Source organism: Bombina bombina, chromosome 5, assembly GCF_027579735.1.
Source record: "Bombina bombina isolate aBomBom1 chromosome 5, aBomBom1.pri, whole genome shotgun sequence".
Lineage (NCBI taxonomy): Eukaryota > Metazoa > Chordata > Amphibia > Anura > Bombinatoridae > Bombina > Bombina bombina.
The window spans coordinates 879,418,943-879,435,243 of NC_069503.1; positions in this window are offsets into that span (position 1 = coordinate 879,418,943).

The window sequence follows — 16,301 nt, forward strand, 5'->3', positions numbered from 1 at the left end:
ACATCCGCGCTGATCTCCTGCATTATAAATTCATACTTAAAGGGACACAAAACCCAAATGTTTCTTTCATGATTCAGATAGATAATATAATTTTAAACAACTTTCCAATTTACTTCTATTATCTTATTTGCTTCATTATCTTGGTAGTCTTTGTTGAAAAGCATATTTAGATAGACTCAGGAGCATGGAGCTAGCTGCTGATTGGTGGCTGATCTTGTATGCTCATTTTAATTGGCTTTTAAATGTATTCAGCTAGCTCCCAGGAGTGCATTGCTGCTTCTTCAGTAAAAGATACCAAGAGAATGAAGCAAAATTGAAAACAGAAGTAAATTGAAAACTTGTTTAAAAATGTATAATCTATTTAAATCATAAAAAAAAACTTTTTTGTTTCATGTCCCTTTAAGTCATTCAACACTGCCCTCAGCCTGGCCAAACAAGTCTATTTCTCCTCCCTTGTGTTAACTCATGCATCCAACCCCAGAAGGCTGTTCTCAACCTTTAACTCCCTTCTACATCAGCCTTCACCTCTGCCCACTACCAAACTCACTGATCACTTCATAAATAAAATCAACACAATTAGAAAAGACATCTACCACTCGCACCCCTCAAACTCAGACACCTTCCAACCCCTTCTATTAACAAAACTCTCTGCTACTTCCCTTGAGTAAAAGAGGAAGAAGTCTCTGTACTCCTATCTTCATCTCATCTCACAACTTGCCCACTTGGTCCTATTCCTTTACAACTTCTTCCCTCTCTCTCTGCTTCACTAACCAACGGTAAACACTCTACAGAAACTGCTCTCACTAAAGTAACAAATCATCTGTTATCAGTAAAGCAAAGGGGCTCTACTAATTACTAATTCTTCTGGACCTATCTGCTGCTTTTGACACAGTTGACCATCATCTCCTCCTAATTTGACATCCCAGACACAGCCCTCTCCTGGTTTTCTTCATATATGTCAAACTGCTCATTTTCAGTTTCCTTTAACAGCATCTTTGATACTTGACATTTCTTTGACGTTGGAGATTCTATTATCAACACCTCATCCCAGGTCTGCTGTCTTAGGGTCACATTTGACTCAGAACTCACACTCACCCTACATATACAAGTGCTTAACAAATCCTGTCATGCACACCTACACAACATTTCCAGAATGTTTCCTTTCTTTACTCAAACAAAATACAAAAATACTAATTCATTCCCTCATTTTGTCATACATAGACTATTGTAATCTACCTGGAAATGGCCTTCCCAAGCATAACCTCTGCTCCCTCCAATCTATTTTGAAGGCTTCAGCTAGGCTCATCCACCTAAGTTGACAATCTACATCAGTTGCTCTGCTCTGCCAGTATCTACACTGGCTCCCCATACACTCCAAAATACAATTAAAAATATTAACCCTAGCTTACAAAGCACTCAACAGCCGCAGTCCCAACTATATTTCCTCTCTCATCTCCAAATACTCCTAGACCCGTCCTCTTTGATCAACCTCTGACCTACGTCTCCACTCCACTCCTATTATCTCTACATCCCACTCCCTCCCACAATACTTCTTATACGCTGCTCCTGTCCTCTAGAACTCTCTACCCCACTACATAAGACTTTCTTTTATAGCTTCAGACGAGCCTTGAAAACACACCCATTCAGAGAGGCTTACCATTTCGCCTCTGTTCTTCATCCTATCTAAAATAATTCATGAACTGCCTTGACTCACTGCTGCAACTACAATCCATGTGACAAGCTACCCTAAACCTTATGTCTCTGCACCCTCAACCTGTAGACTGTAAGCTCTCTGCAGCAGGGCCATCTTCCTCCTGTACTAGATTTTTTTGAGTCTATTATGTTTTGTATCTTATCACAAATCCTTGTCATTGTATACCCCTATCTCTGTACCCAGCGCTACGGAATTTTGTGTCGCTATACAAATAAATTATAATAATAATAACTGCCTTCATGAAAAATTCAGGATGCTTAAAAAAAGGCAGAAAATACCTATTTTTGGAACATTTGTTTGTTATATAAATGAAAAAGGCTATTTTATGCTTTAACAAGTAGATTGAGAGATTTAATATACAGTATATACACTTGCAATATTATCTAAACCTTTGATTGATCTTTGTGTCATCAGGTATGAAAATCCTTTAACCCCTTAACTACCAACGACGTATGGGGTACGTCCTGCAAAAAAATGCAGTTAACGACCAAGGACGTACCCTGTACGTCGTTGGTCTTTGAAAGCAGTGGAAGCGATCCTGATCACTTCTAACTGCTTTCATGTTATAGCAGTGATGCCTCGATATTGAGGCATCCTGCTATAACATTTTTTAGCCGTCCGATGCAGAGAGAGCCACCCTGTGGCCCTCTCTGCATCGGCCATTGATGGCCATGTTCGTTGGTGGGTGGGAGCTTACCCAGGGAGGCGGGTGGGCGGCCATCTATGGAAAGGGGGGCGGGATCGAGTGAGGGTGTGCACGCGGGTGCGCGCGCGTGAACTGGAGCGGGTGCGCGCGCGTGCACTATGGAGCAATTACACTATGGAACAATTGTATGAAAGCACAAGGTGGTACTCGGTGGGAGTGAGGGTGGGCATATAAAAAATGTTTAGCGATCTGGCAGGGGTTGGGGGGTTGAGGGAGGGCAGCTACACTACAGAAAATAGTATTTCTTCTGTTAAGTGTGATCAGTCCACGGGTCATCATTACTTCTGGGATATTACTCCTCCCCAACAGGAAGTGCAAGAGGATTCACCCAGCAGAGCTGCATATAGCTCCTCCCCTCTACGTCACTCCCAGTCATTCTCTTGCACCCAACGACTAGATAGGATGTGTGAGAGGACTATGGTGATTATACTTAGTTTTATATCTTCAATCAAAAGTTTGTTATTTTAAAATAGCACCGGAGTGTGTTATTATCTCTCTGGCAGAGTTTGAAGAAGAATCTACCAGAGTTTTTGTTATGATTTTAGCCGGAGTAGTTAAGATCATATTGCTGTTTCTCGGCCATCTGAGGAGAGGTAAACTTCAGATCAGGGGACAGCGGGCAGATGAATCTGCATAGAGGTATGTAGCAGTTTTTATTTTCTGACAATGGAATTGATGAGAAAATCCTGCCATACCGATATAATGTCATGTATGTATACTTTACACTTCAGTATTCTGGGGAATGGTACTTCACTAGAATTACTCTGTAAGAAATACATAAAGCTGTTTAATAACTAGAGATTATGTTTAACGTTTTTGCTGGAATGTAAAATCGTTTTCATTTGCTGAGGTACTGAGTGAATAAATGTTTGGGCACTATTTTTCCACTTGGCAGTTGCTTAATCTGTTTTCTGACAGTTTCTGTTCTCCCTCACTGCTGTGTGTGAGGGGGAGGGGCCGTTTTTTGGCGCTTTTACTACGCATCAAATATTTCAGTCAGCAACTCATTGTATTCCCTGCATGATCCGGTTCATCTCTACAGAGCTCAGGGGTCTTCAAAACTTATTTTGAGGGAGGTAATTTCTCTCAGCAGAGCTGTGAGAATTATAGTTTGACTGAGATAAAAAACGTTTATTCTGTAATTTGTTTCCTGCTTTCAGAATTTGTTATCTTTGCTAATGGGATTAAACCTTTGCTAAAGTTGTGTTGTTTACAAGGATTGAGGCTATAACTGTTTCAATTTATTAATTTTCAACTGTCATAGATCTTCTGTGGCAAGTTTATTTGCTAGTGTGTTAAACATGTCTGATTCAGAGGATGATACCTGTGTCATTTGTTGCAATGCCAAAGTGGAGCCCAATAGAAATTTATGTACTAACTGTATTGATGCTACTTTAAATAAAAGTCAATCTGTACAAATTGAACAAATTTCACCAAACAACGAGGGGAGAGTTATGCCGACTAACTCGCCTCACGTGTCAGTACCTACATCTCCCGCTCAGAGGGAGGTGCGTGATATTGTAGCGCCGAGTACATCTGGGCGGCCATTACAAATCACATTACAGGATATGGCTACTGTTATGACTGAGGTTTTGGCTAAATTACCAGAACTAAGAGGTAAGCGTGATCACTCTGGGGTGAGAACAGAGTGCGCTGATAATATTAGGGCCATGTCAGACACTGCGTCACAGGTGGCAGAACATGAGGACGGAGAACTTCATTCTGTGGGTGACGGTTCTGATCCAAACAGACTGGATTCAGATATTTCAAATTTTAAATTTAAACTGGAAAACCTCCGTGTATTACTAGGGGAGGTGTTAGCGGCTCTGAATGATTGTAACACAGTTGCAATACCAGAGAAAATGTGTAGGTTGGATAAATATTTTGCGGTACCGACGAGTACTGAGGTTTTTCCTATACCTAAGAGACTTACTGAAATTGTTACTAAGGAGTGGGATAGACCCGGTGTGCCGTTCTCACCCCCTCCGATATTTAGAAAAATGTTTCCAATAGACGCCACCACAAGGGACTTATGGCAAACGGTCCCTAAGGTGGAGGGAGCAGTTTCTACCTTAGCTAAGCGTACCACTATCCCGGTGGAGGATAGCTGTGCTTTTTCAGATCCAATGGATAAAAAGTTAGAGGGTTACCTTAAGAAAATGTTTGTTCAACAAGGTTTTATATTGCAACCCCTTGCATGCATTGCGCCGATCACGGCTGCAGCGGCATTCTGGATTGAGTCTCTGGAAGAGAACATTGGTTCAGCTACTCTGGACGACATTACGGACAGGCTTAGAGTCCTTAAACTAGCTAATTCATTCATTTCGGAGGCCGTAGTACATCTTACTAAACTTACGGCGAAGAATTCAGGATTCGCCATTCAGGCACGCAGGGCGCTGTGGCTAAAATCCTGGTCAGCTGATGTTACTTCTAAGTCTAAATTGCTTAATATACCTTTCAAAGGGCAGACCTTATTCGGGCCCGGGTTGAAAGAGATTATCGCTGACATTACAGGAGGTAAAGGCCATGCCCTGCCTCAGGACAAAGCCAAAGCCAAGACTAGACAGTCTAATTTTCGTTCCTTTCGTAATTTCAAAGCAGGAGCAGCATCAACTTCCTCTGCACCAAAACAGGAAGGAGCTGTTGCTCGCTACAGACAAGGCTGGAAACCTAACCAGTCCTGGAACAAGGGCAAGCAGACTAGGAAACCTGCTGCTGCCCCTAAAACAGCATGAATTGAGGGCCCCCGATCCGGGATCGGATCTAGTGGGGGGCAGACTTTCTCTCTTCGCCCAGGCTTGGGCAAGAGATGTTCAGGATCCCTGTGCGCTAGAGATAATAACTCAGGGATACCTTCTGGACTTCAAATACTCTCCTCCAAGAGAGAGATTTCATCTGTCAAGATTGTCAACAATCCAGACAAAGAAAGAGGCGTTTCTACGCTGCATACAAGAGCTCTTGTTAATGGGAGTAATCCATCCAGTTCCACGATCGGAACAGGGACAGGGGTTTTACTCAAATCTGTTTGTGGTTCCCAAAAAAGAGGGAATTTTCAGACCAATCCTGGACTTAAAGATCCTAAACAAATTCCTAAGAGTTCCATCGTTCAAGATGGAGACTATTCGGACAATTTTACCTATGATCCAAGAGGGTCAGTACATGACCACTGTAGATTTAAAAGATGCTTACCTTCACATACCGATTCACAAAGATCATTATCGGTACCTAAGGTTTGCCTTCCTAGACAGGCATTACCAGTTTGTGGCTCTTCCATTCGGATTGGCTACAGCTCCAAGAATCTTCACAAAGGTTCTGGGTGCTCTTCTGGCGGTACTAAGACCGCGGGGAATCTCGGTAGCTCCATACCTAGACGACATTCTGATACAAGCTTCAAGCTTTCAAACTGCCAAGTCTCATACAGAGTTAGTGCTGGCATTTCTAAGGTCACATGGATGGAAGGTGAACGAAAAGAAAAGTTCACTCGTTCCACTCACAAGAGTTCCCTTCCTGGGGACTCTTATAGATTCTGTAGAAATGAAGATTTACCTGACAGAGGACAGGCTAACAAGACTTCAAAGTGCTTGCCGCACCCTTCATTCCATTCAACACCCGTCAGTGGCTCAATGCATGGAGGTAATCGGCTTAATGGTAGCGGCAATGGACATAGTACCCTTTGCACGCTTACACCTCAGACCACTGCAACTGTGCATGCTAAGTCAGTGGAATGGGGATTACTCAGACTTATCCCCTTCTCTGAATCTGGATCAAGAGACCAGAAATTCTCTTCTATGGTGGCTTTCTCGGCCACATCTGTCCAGGGGGATGCCATTCAGCAGACCAGACTGGACAATTGTAACAACAGACGCCAGCCTTCTAGGTTGGGGTGCCGTCTGGAACTCTCTGAAGGCTCAGGGACAATGGAGTCAGGAGGAGAGTCTCCTGCCAATAAACATTCTGGAATTGAGAGCAGTTCTCAATGCCCTCCTGGCTTGGCCCCAGTTGACAACTCGGGGGTTCATCAGGTTTCAGTCGGACAACATCACGACTGTAGCTTACATCAACCATCAGGGAGGGACAAGAAGCTCCCTAGCTATGATGGAAGTATCAAAGATAATTCGCTGGGCAGAGTCTCACTCTTGCCACCTGTCAGCAATCCACATCCCGGGAGTGGAGAACTGGGAGGCGGATTTCTTAAGTCGTCAGACTTTTCATCCGGGGGAGTGGGAACTTCATCCGGAGGTCTTTGCCCAAATACTTCGACGTTGGGGCAAACCAGAGATAGATCTCAGGGCGTCTCGACAGAACGCCAAGCTTCCTCGTTACGGGTCCAGATCCAGGGATCCAGGAGCAGTCCTGATAGATGCTCTGACAGCACCTTGGGACTTCAGGATGGCTTACGTGTTTCCACCCTTCCCGTTGCTTCCTCGATTGATTGCCAGAATCAAACAAGAGAGAGCATCAGTGATTCTAATAGCACCTGCGTGGCCACGCAGGACTTGGTATGCAGACCTGGTGGACATGTCATCCTGTCCACCTTGGTCTCTACCTCTGAAACAGGACCTTCTGATACAGGGTCCCTTCAAACATCAAAATCTAACTTCTCTGAAGCTGACTGCTTGGAAATTGAACGCTTGATTTTATCAAGACGTGGGTTTTCTGAGTCAGTTATTGATACCTTAATACAGGCTAGGAAACCTGTTACCAGAAAGATTTACCATAAGATATGGCGTAAATACCTATATTGGTGTGAATCCAAAGGTTACTCTTGGAGTAAGGTTAGGATTCCCAGGATATTGTCTTTTCTACAAGAAGGTTTAGAAAAGGGTTTATCTGCTAGTTCATTAAAGGGACAGATCTCAGCTCTGTCCATCCTGTTACACAAACGTCTGTCAGAAGTTCCTGACGTCCAGGCTTTTTGTCAGGCTTTGGCCAGGATTAAGCCTGTGTTTAAAACTGTTGCTCCACCATGGAGTTTAAACCTTGTTCTTAATGTTTTACAGGGCGTTCCGTTTGAACCCCTTCATTCCATTGATATAAAGTTGTTATCTTGGAAAGTTCTATTTTTAATGGCTATTTCCTCAGCTCGAAGAGTCTCTGAATTATCAGCCTTACATTGTGATGCTCCTTATTTGATTTTTCATTCGGATAAGGTAGTCCTGCGTACTAAACCTGGGTTCTTACCTAAGGTAGTTACTAACAGGAATATCAATCAAGAGATTGTTGTTCCTTCTTTATGCCCAAATCCTTCTTCAAAGAAGGAACGTCTACTGCACAACCTGGATGTAGTCCGTGCCCTAAAATTTTACTTACAGGCAACTAAGGAATTTCGACAAACGTCTTCTCTGTTTGTCATTTACTCTGGGCAGAGGAGAGGTCAAAAAGCTTCTGCTACCTCTCTTTCTTTTTGGCTTCGTAGCATAATTCGTTTAGCTTATGAGACTGCTGGACAGCAGCCTCCTGAAAGAATTACAGCTCATTCTACTAGAGCTGTGGCTTCCACTTGGGCCTTCAAGAATGAGGCCTCTGTTGAACAGATTTGCAAGGCTGCAACTTGGTCTTCGCTTCATACTTTTTCCAAATTTTACAAATTTGACACTTTTGCTTCATCGGAGGCTATTTTTGGGAGAAAGGTTCTTCAGGCAGTGGTTCCTTCTGTATAAAGAGCCTGCCTATCCCTCCCGTCATCCGTGTACTTTTGCTTTGGTATTGGTATCCCAGAAGTAATGATGACCCGTGGACTGATCACACTTAACAGAAGAAAACATAATTTATGCTTACCTGATAAATTCCTTTCTTCTGTAGTGTGATCAGTCCACGGCCCGCCCTGTTTTTAAGGCAGGTAAATATTTTTTAATTTATACTCCAGTCACCACTTCACCCTTGGCTTTTCCTTTCTCGTTGGTCCTTGGTCGAATGACTGGGAGTGACGTAGAGGGGAGGAGCTATATGCAGCTCTGCTGGGTGAATCCTCTTGCACTTCCTGTTGGGGAGGAGTAATATCCCAGAAGTAATGATGACCCGTGGACTGATCACACTACAGAAGAAAGGAATTTATCAGGTAAGCATAAATTATGTTTTTTTTAAAAATAAATAAAAAAAACCATATTTGATTTCAAACTGGGCACTGGCAGACAGCTGCCAGTACCCAATATGGCGCAATAAGGCAGAGAGAGGGGGGGTTAGAGAGCTGTTTGGGGGGGATCAGGGAGGTTGGGGGCTAAGGGAGGATACTACAGAACAGAATTATTATTTAAAAAAAAACAAAAAAAAAAAAACTCTTATTTTAGTACTGGCAGACTTACTGCCAGTACTTAAGATGGCGGGGACAATTGTGGGGTGGGGGAGGGAAGAGAGCTGTTTGGGAGGGATCTGGGGTGTGATGTGTCATGTGGGAGGTTGATACCTATACTAAAGCTAAAATTAACCCTGCAAGCTCCCTAAAAGCTCCCTAATTAACCCCTTCACTGCTGGGCATTATACACGTATGGTGCGCAGCGGCATTTAGCTGCCTTCTAATTACCAAAAAGCAATGCCAAAGCCATATATGTCTGCTATTTCTGAACAAAGGGGATCCCAGAGAAGCTTTTACAACCATTTATGCCATAATTGCACAAGCTGTTTGTAAATAATTTTAGTGAGAAACCTAAAATTGGGAAAATTTTACATTTTATTTTTATTTGTTCGCATTTGGCGGTGAAATGGTAGCATGAAATATACCAAAATGGGCCAAGATCAATACTTTGGGTTGTCTACTACACTACACTAAAGCTAAAATTAAAACTACAAGCTCCCTACATGCTCCCTAATTAACCCCTTCACTGCTGGGCATAATACACGTGTGGTGCGCAGCAGCATTTAGCGGCCTTCTAAATACCAAAAAGCGATGCCAAAGCCATATATGTCTGCTATTTTTGAACAAAGGGGATCCCAGAGAAACATTTACAACCATGTATGCCATAATTGCACAAGTTTTTTGTAAATAATTTCAATGAGAAACCTAAAGTTTGTGAAAACATTTGTGAAAAAGTGAACATTTTTTTTTATTTGATCGCATTTTGTAGTGAAATGGTGGCATGAAATATACCAAAATGGGCCTAGATCAATACTTTGGGATGTCTTCTAAAAAAATATATATACATGTCAAGGGATATTCAGGGATTCCAGACAGATATCAGTGTCCCAATGTAACTAGCGCTAATTTTGAAAAAAAGTGGTTTGGAAATAGCAAAGTGCTACTTTTATTTATTGCCCTATAACTTGCAAAAAAAGCAAAGATCATGTAAACATTGGGTATTTCTAAACTCAGGACAAAATTTAGAAACTATTTAGAATGGGTGTTTTTTGGTGGTTGTAGATGTGTAACAGATTTTGGGGGTCAAAGTTAGAAAAACTGCGTTTTTTTCCATTTTTTCCTCATATTTTATAAAAATTTTTATAGTAAATTATAAGATATGATGAAAATAATTGTATCTTTAGAAAGCCCATTTAATGGCGAGAAAAACGGTATATAATATGTGTGGGTACAGTAAATGAGTATGAGGAAAATTACAGCTAAACACAAACACCGCAGAAATGTAAAAATAGCCTTGGTCCCAAACGGACAGAAAATGGAAAAGTGCTGTGGTCATTAAGGGGTTAAAAACCTTGCTTGTCAAACATTTTTCAAGAATGGAGTTGAGAAATACTAGTCTGATGTTGCAGATTACCTATTCATTTCTGAATCACTATCCAAGATGCACAAGTCTAGAATAAGTTGGTTCTTTTATATAAGAAAATTAAACATTCAAAAGTATTATATATGTACCTATGATTACTGAATATGGAATAATATATATATATATATAAAAACTTCCTCAGATAGGCATGATTTAGGCTTCACTGAATAGGACTGAAGTATTATTTGATACAGGAAACAGCTATATACAATAAAAAATATGAAAAACCTTAAAGTGATATATTCACATAGAACAAATCAACATGACCATTATACTCCATATATTATAAATATAAAAGCTTACTACTGTATTTACTTTCTTAAAGGAATAGGCTAGTCGAAATTAAACTTGAGCATGCAATTTTAAGGAACTTTGTATTTTACTCCTATTATCAATTTTCTTCATTCTCTTGGTATCTTTATGGGAAAAAGCAAGATTTTAAGCATGGGAGCCGGCCCATTTTTGGTTCAGAACCTGGGTAGCACTTTCTGATTGGTGTCTAAATGTAGCCAACAATCAGCAAGTGCTACTCAGGTGTTGAACCAAAAATGGTCCGGCTCCTAAGATTACATTCAAATAAAGATACCAAAAGAATGAAGAAAAATCCATAATAGGAGTAAATCAGAAAGGTACTTAAAATTGCATGTTCTATCTGAATCATGAAAGTTTAATTTTGACTAGACTATTCCTTTAATGACTTAGAAACATACTTTAAAACATAGTAATTATATTTATTTTACCTTGTGTAATTATTGACAATGAGGGCTAGCTGTAGAAAACTTTTTTGCAGTATTTTGCAAAATGCTTAAAGGGACATGAAACCCTAAATTTTTCCTTCACAATTTAGATAGAGAATTACATTTTAAACAACTTTCCAAATTACTTATATTATTCAATTTGCTTCCTTCTCTTGTTATCCTTTGCTGAAAGGTTTACCCAGCTAAGCTCAGGAGCAGCAAAGAACCTAGGTTCGAGCTGCTGATTAGTGGCTGCATATATATATACCGATTGTCATTAGCTCACTCATGTGTTCAGTCAGCAACCAGTAGTGTATTGATGCTCATTTAACAAAGCATACCAAGAGAACAAAGAAAAAATGATAATTGGAGTAAATTTGAAAGTTGCCTAAAATTGTATGCTCTATCTGAATCATGAAAGAAAAAAGTTGGGTTTCATATCCCTTTAAGTTATATAATTTGCTTTTTGGCATCTCTAATGGGTGTGGAAAAAAAGCTTGATTTTTACACAAAAGCAAGAGGTGTTAAAGTGCCATAAACGTGTAAATAGTGTAAATAGTGTAAATAGAATTAAATCAACAAAAAAATTATTTTTTTTTTTTAAATAATCTTTTATTGAGATTCTTGAGACAAAAACAAAGTCAACAAAATAGTATAACAAGTAATATACACAAATAAGGTAGACAGTTACAACACAGTGGATACACAATTGACCGTTAAATCACCTATAACATCAAGTGATAATTGTACAGAACTTAATTTATCTATATATGGAGAATCTCGTTTTATAACATATTGAATAGCATTTAAGTGGTTAAATCGATGGCTACTCATGAGCCAATTGATATAGGAAACAATACGGTACCTAAAATGATAACCACAAAAATTATATATTTCCAGTAATGTATTTTAGAATGAGAACATTGCACTAATGTACAAGACAATCTGTAAGTGTTTGGCACCTTCATCTCAAGACATTAGGGTGTTCCTCAAGGAGGAGAATAATAAAAGGAATGGAAAAAATAAAATAGTTAATGTCTAAGTCTTCTGTCATTATTTCTTATAACAAGGTAACTTCTTTTGACCAGCGTCAGTAGGTAAACACCGCTCTGTAGTAGCCAAAAGAAGAAGGGAATATAAAAAAGGTGCCAAGGTTCTAATGTAGCAATGTTTTATAAATGTGATAAACACTATGGAGGGGGGGGGGGGGCGGAGCCAGTCAGCACAACTGTCTGGTAAAGTTTTGGGTCTCTAGGTTTTTGTGTATATAACTCCTGGCAATGGTATGCATATGGGGGATATTAATATATATGACTTCTGGATGAGCCCCTCTCCTGGGGAAGTGCCAGCTATAGGCGATGTGGGAAAAAGGAATAGGGGTATGACCCGCAGGCAACAAGTACCGATGGGAAAGGGAGGAGAGGGGCCCAACAAGAACATATGATTTATTCTAATAATAAATTTAGCATAGGGAGCATCATTATCTAGGAGCATAAATGTAATAAGGCTGATAATGTATTCCTCTAATGTAGCTTTGGTATATGAAAGATGGGAATCATAAATAGGAAGAACATAACAATTGAAAAGTAATACAGACTGTCTCTGTAAGGTCTTGAATGAGTAAAAAGTTGGGACAAATGAGATTCGGCCCCTTAAAATGTATACCAGAATAAATCATCTGTATGTTGCTTGTGGAGTATATTAGCAAAATAAGTGCAACAGTGCATAAGGGAATAGATGAACAATTCAGAGTAAACCTTTGAGCTCATGTATAGAGAGAGATACATAGCTGGGGTGGGCATATTCAATCAACAAGACATATCAGACTAAATGTGATAAGGTGCATCTGTTCATTTTAATTTAAGTGTAATAATAGGTTATATAAGTGGGAATAGTGTATGTGGGGGCTTAGTAAGGGTAGTGAGAAGCAAATATCTGAGGCTTAATAACAATATGAACTAGGAGTAGAAACCGAATCATTTATATGAATGGTTACAAACTATCTTCTTCTTAGAGTAACAAACCCTATGATATATGGTATTCACTACAGGAGCATGCAATCATTAGATAGGGCAAATTATAGCATATACATTGGCCAGTTACTTACTCTTTTGTATCTCTGTCCAGGGTAGATTAGTTCCAAGTAAAAACATAATAGGATGCCTCTAAGGTAATTAACTATGGACAGGAACCGGGTACTATACTAAAGGCAGGCTGCCAGTCTAAATGTTATACAGTTGTAGCTACCATGAGGTACACATTAAAATTGCTAATAACTATATTGGACCATACATGTGCCAGAGGATATTATCAGAGTAGTAATCAATTATTTGTGAGCCCGCCAGGAGCCCAGGGCGGTGACTCAAGTAGGCTGTTCTTCCCTCTCACTGGGCATACATCATGACCAAAAATATGGTGTCTAGGACAGACTGGGAGAGGAGCATAAAAGAAGAGGCATAGTAATAAATTGCTACAATACCTAAAATCAAGTAAACAACATATAAAATCAAGATAATTTGTGTCCCAAACTAGGGAGCACAGAAGTCTGGGCTATACATTTAAAGTTTCCCAAAGTAACTCAAAAATAGGGAACTTATTAAAAATTAACACAGAAGACCTAAGAATAATATCACTAGTAGCAGTCTGCACCTAGCCAGTATATCAGTGTGCTTAATGCAAGAGGAGTATCTGTCGTGGATCGCAACCAAAACACTAACATGCTTGTCAGTAAGATACACTGAAAATAAATGAGAGCATTAGGATATAGACAGATTCTGAGCTCAAACTAAGATAAAGGGATTATAAATATAGAAGTAACATAGCATTACTAGCAATTCACATATGGGTAGCATGGATAGCAGAATATAGGTGTAATAAACAAATGGAGGCAATGAGATGTGATAGAGAAAAAAAAAAAAAAACCTGTAAATAACTGAAGTGGGTTTATAGTGAGCATATGCAATATTACATCGGCAGCTAATAACTTGACTGCAGTTTCCAAACTATAGGGGAAAATCATCAGCAAGCTTTATTGTCCAGATAGTTCATGTCTCACAACTAGGACAAAGTTAGTGAGTTAACGGACCGGAGAGAGCTGACATGGCTCCGGGTACCGCTTCACAGTTTATCTCTGTCTCACCTGACACCAGCCCATGGGGGCCATTGGACAGGCTGAATGATGTCAGCAGCTGGTTGTCATAATCTCCTAAGACCCTGATGTTGTGCGGAGGCTATCAGCCAAAAGTTATTATTGGAGGTCTTAGATATCCATCAAATCAGTGAACCATTAGCATAGGGATGACAAGGTCTTCTGGGCCCCCTGCAAGCCTGTAGCTACAGGAGTGAAGTGATGACCAGTATCTTCATTGCAGCAATCAGCAGTGGCGTCTGGCATCTGGCATAGCAGTGTCATTGCAGCATCTTGTTGCGTATCATTATGTGCTGGATGCAGCTGTGTATGAGCTTGAAGATCCTCTCGCTCTGGCATTTCCGCTGTAGTCGTCTCTGCGCACTCAGTGTCATTTTGAATAATATTTTTCAGGCTAGTGAAGTGGCTAGTCATGCGACGATCCATTTTCATTAGGAGGTCTCTGATAACGCCATAAAAATCCCCCATGATGAAGGAATAGGGCAAATGATTCTAGGGCGAGTAAAATAGCCTGTAGCTAGATTAGGGTATATGCACTGTGAAGTGGAGGTTGTCACTGCATGGGTTCACTCGGGAGCACAAGTTGTTCACGAATCCCTCAAATTGTTACGTTTTAAGCTCTCGCAGATCTTGAGGCATGTCTCTATAGACATTGGTATGAGAAAAAAAGGATTTCAGGATGTATATTCAAGCGTTAATCTATAAAGTCTTGTCCAAAAAGCTAGGAGCTGCATGAGAACACGTCTGAGTCCCTCTACAGTTTAGCTCCGCCCCCCAACAATTTTTTTTTTTAAATTGAATCATGAAAGTTTAATTTTGACTTTAGTTTCTCTTTAATTAGAATTAGCTACTTTCAGTGATAAAATGTTCAGTGATGCAGAAAAAGGACGGAGCAGCTATATATCGCGCAGTTGTACGGATATTTCAGATACAACAAATTTGTTACTATGGTAACAAAAATTATGAAACTGAATAATATTTCAAAGTAATTTGAAGTGGCACAATCATGTTGTGTACAAGTGAAGTACATGATTCTGTTTCATATTGCATGGTGGTGAAAACCAAAGACAAAGAAGGATAATCTCTAATAAATCATATTCACCTAGATTACGAGTTTTGCACTAAACAGATGTGCGAAAATAACGCCAAAAAATTTGTGTTATTGCACTCTCCATAGTGCTGCCATTACAAGTTACTGAAAAACCTCCTTGTGCTGTACGTTAAGCTCCATACCGCACAAAAGCCAAGGGCTGAGTTTACGTGCCGTAATGCAATCCCATTGATGTCTAAGGGGAAAAGAAAGTTACATTCAAACTTAACTCCCTAACATAAACCCCTAGTCTAAATACCCCTAATCCACCGCCCTCGACATCGGCGACACCAAATAAAGTGATTAATCCCTAAACCGTCACCCCAGTCATCGCCGACACCAAATAAAAGTTATTAACCCCTATTCCGCCGCTTCCCGACATCGCCAACACTAATAAAAGTTATTAACCCATATTACGCTGCTCCACCAAATCCGCGACACAAATAAAAGTTATTAACCCCTAATCCACCGCCCCGGACATTGCCGACACCTAAATAAACCTATTAACCCCTAAACCGCCACCCCTCCTCATCGCCAACACTATAATAAAGTATTGACTCCTAAACCTCTAGCCCCTCACATAGTAACTACTAAATTAAACCTATTAACCCCTAAACCACCACCCCCCACATCGCAAAACTCTAAATTAAACTATTAACCCCTGAACCTAACACCCCTCTAACTTTAAATAAAAATTACAATATAACTCTTAAAATATATAAAAACTTACCTGTGAAATAAAAAAAACTAAGTTTAAACTATAAATTAAACTAACATTACTATTTTAATAAAATAAAAAAACTACCAGTTAAAAACCTAAATTAAAAAAAAAAAAAAAAAAACTAACACTACGAAAAAAAATAAAAAAATCTAACATTACAAAAAATAATAAACACTAAATTACGAAAAATAAAAAAACTCTAAGATTACAGAAAATAATAAACAAAATAATCAAAAATAAAAACAATCACACCTAATCTAATAGACGTATAAAAATAAAAAAGTCCCACCCAAAAAACAATAACAAAAAAAACACTAACTCCATAAAATCTACTCACGGTTCCTGAAGTCCGGACATCCATCTTCATCCAGACGGCAACACCTTCACCCATCTCGGGGAAGTCTTCTATCTTCATCCCAGCGCGGAGCATCTTCTTCATACTATCACTGCCGTACACTGAAGTTTAATGC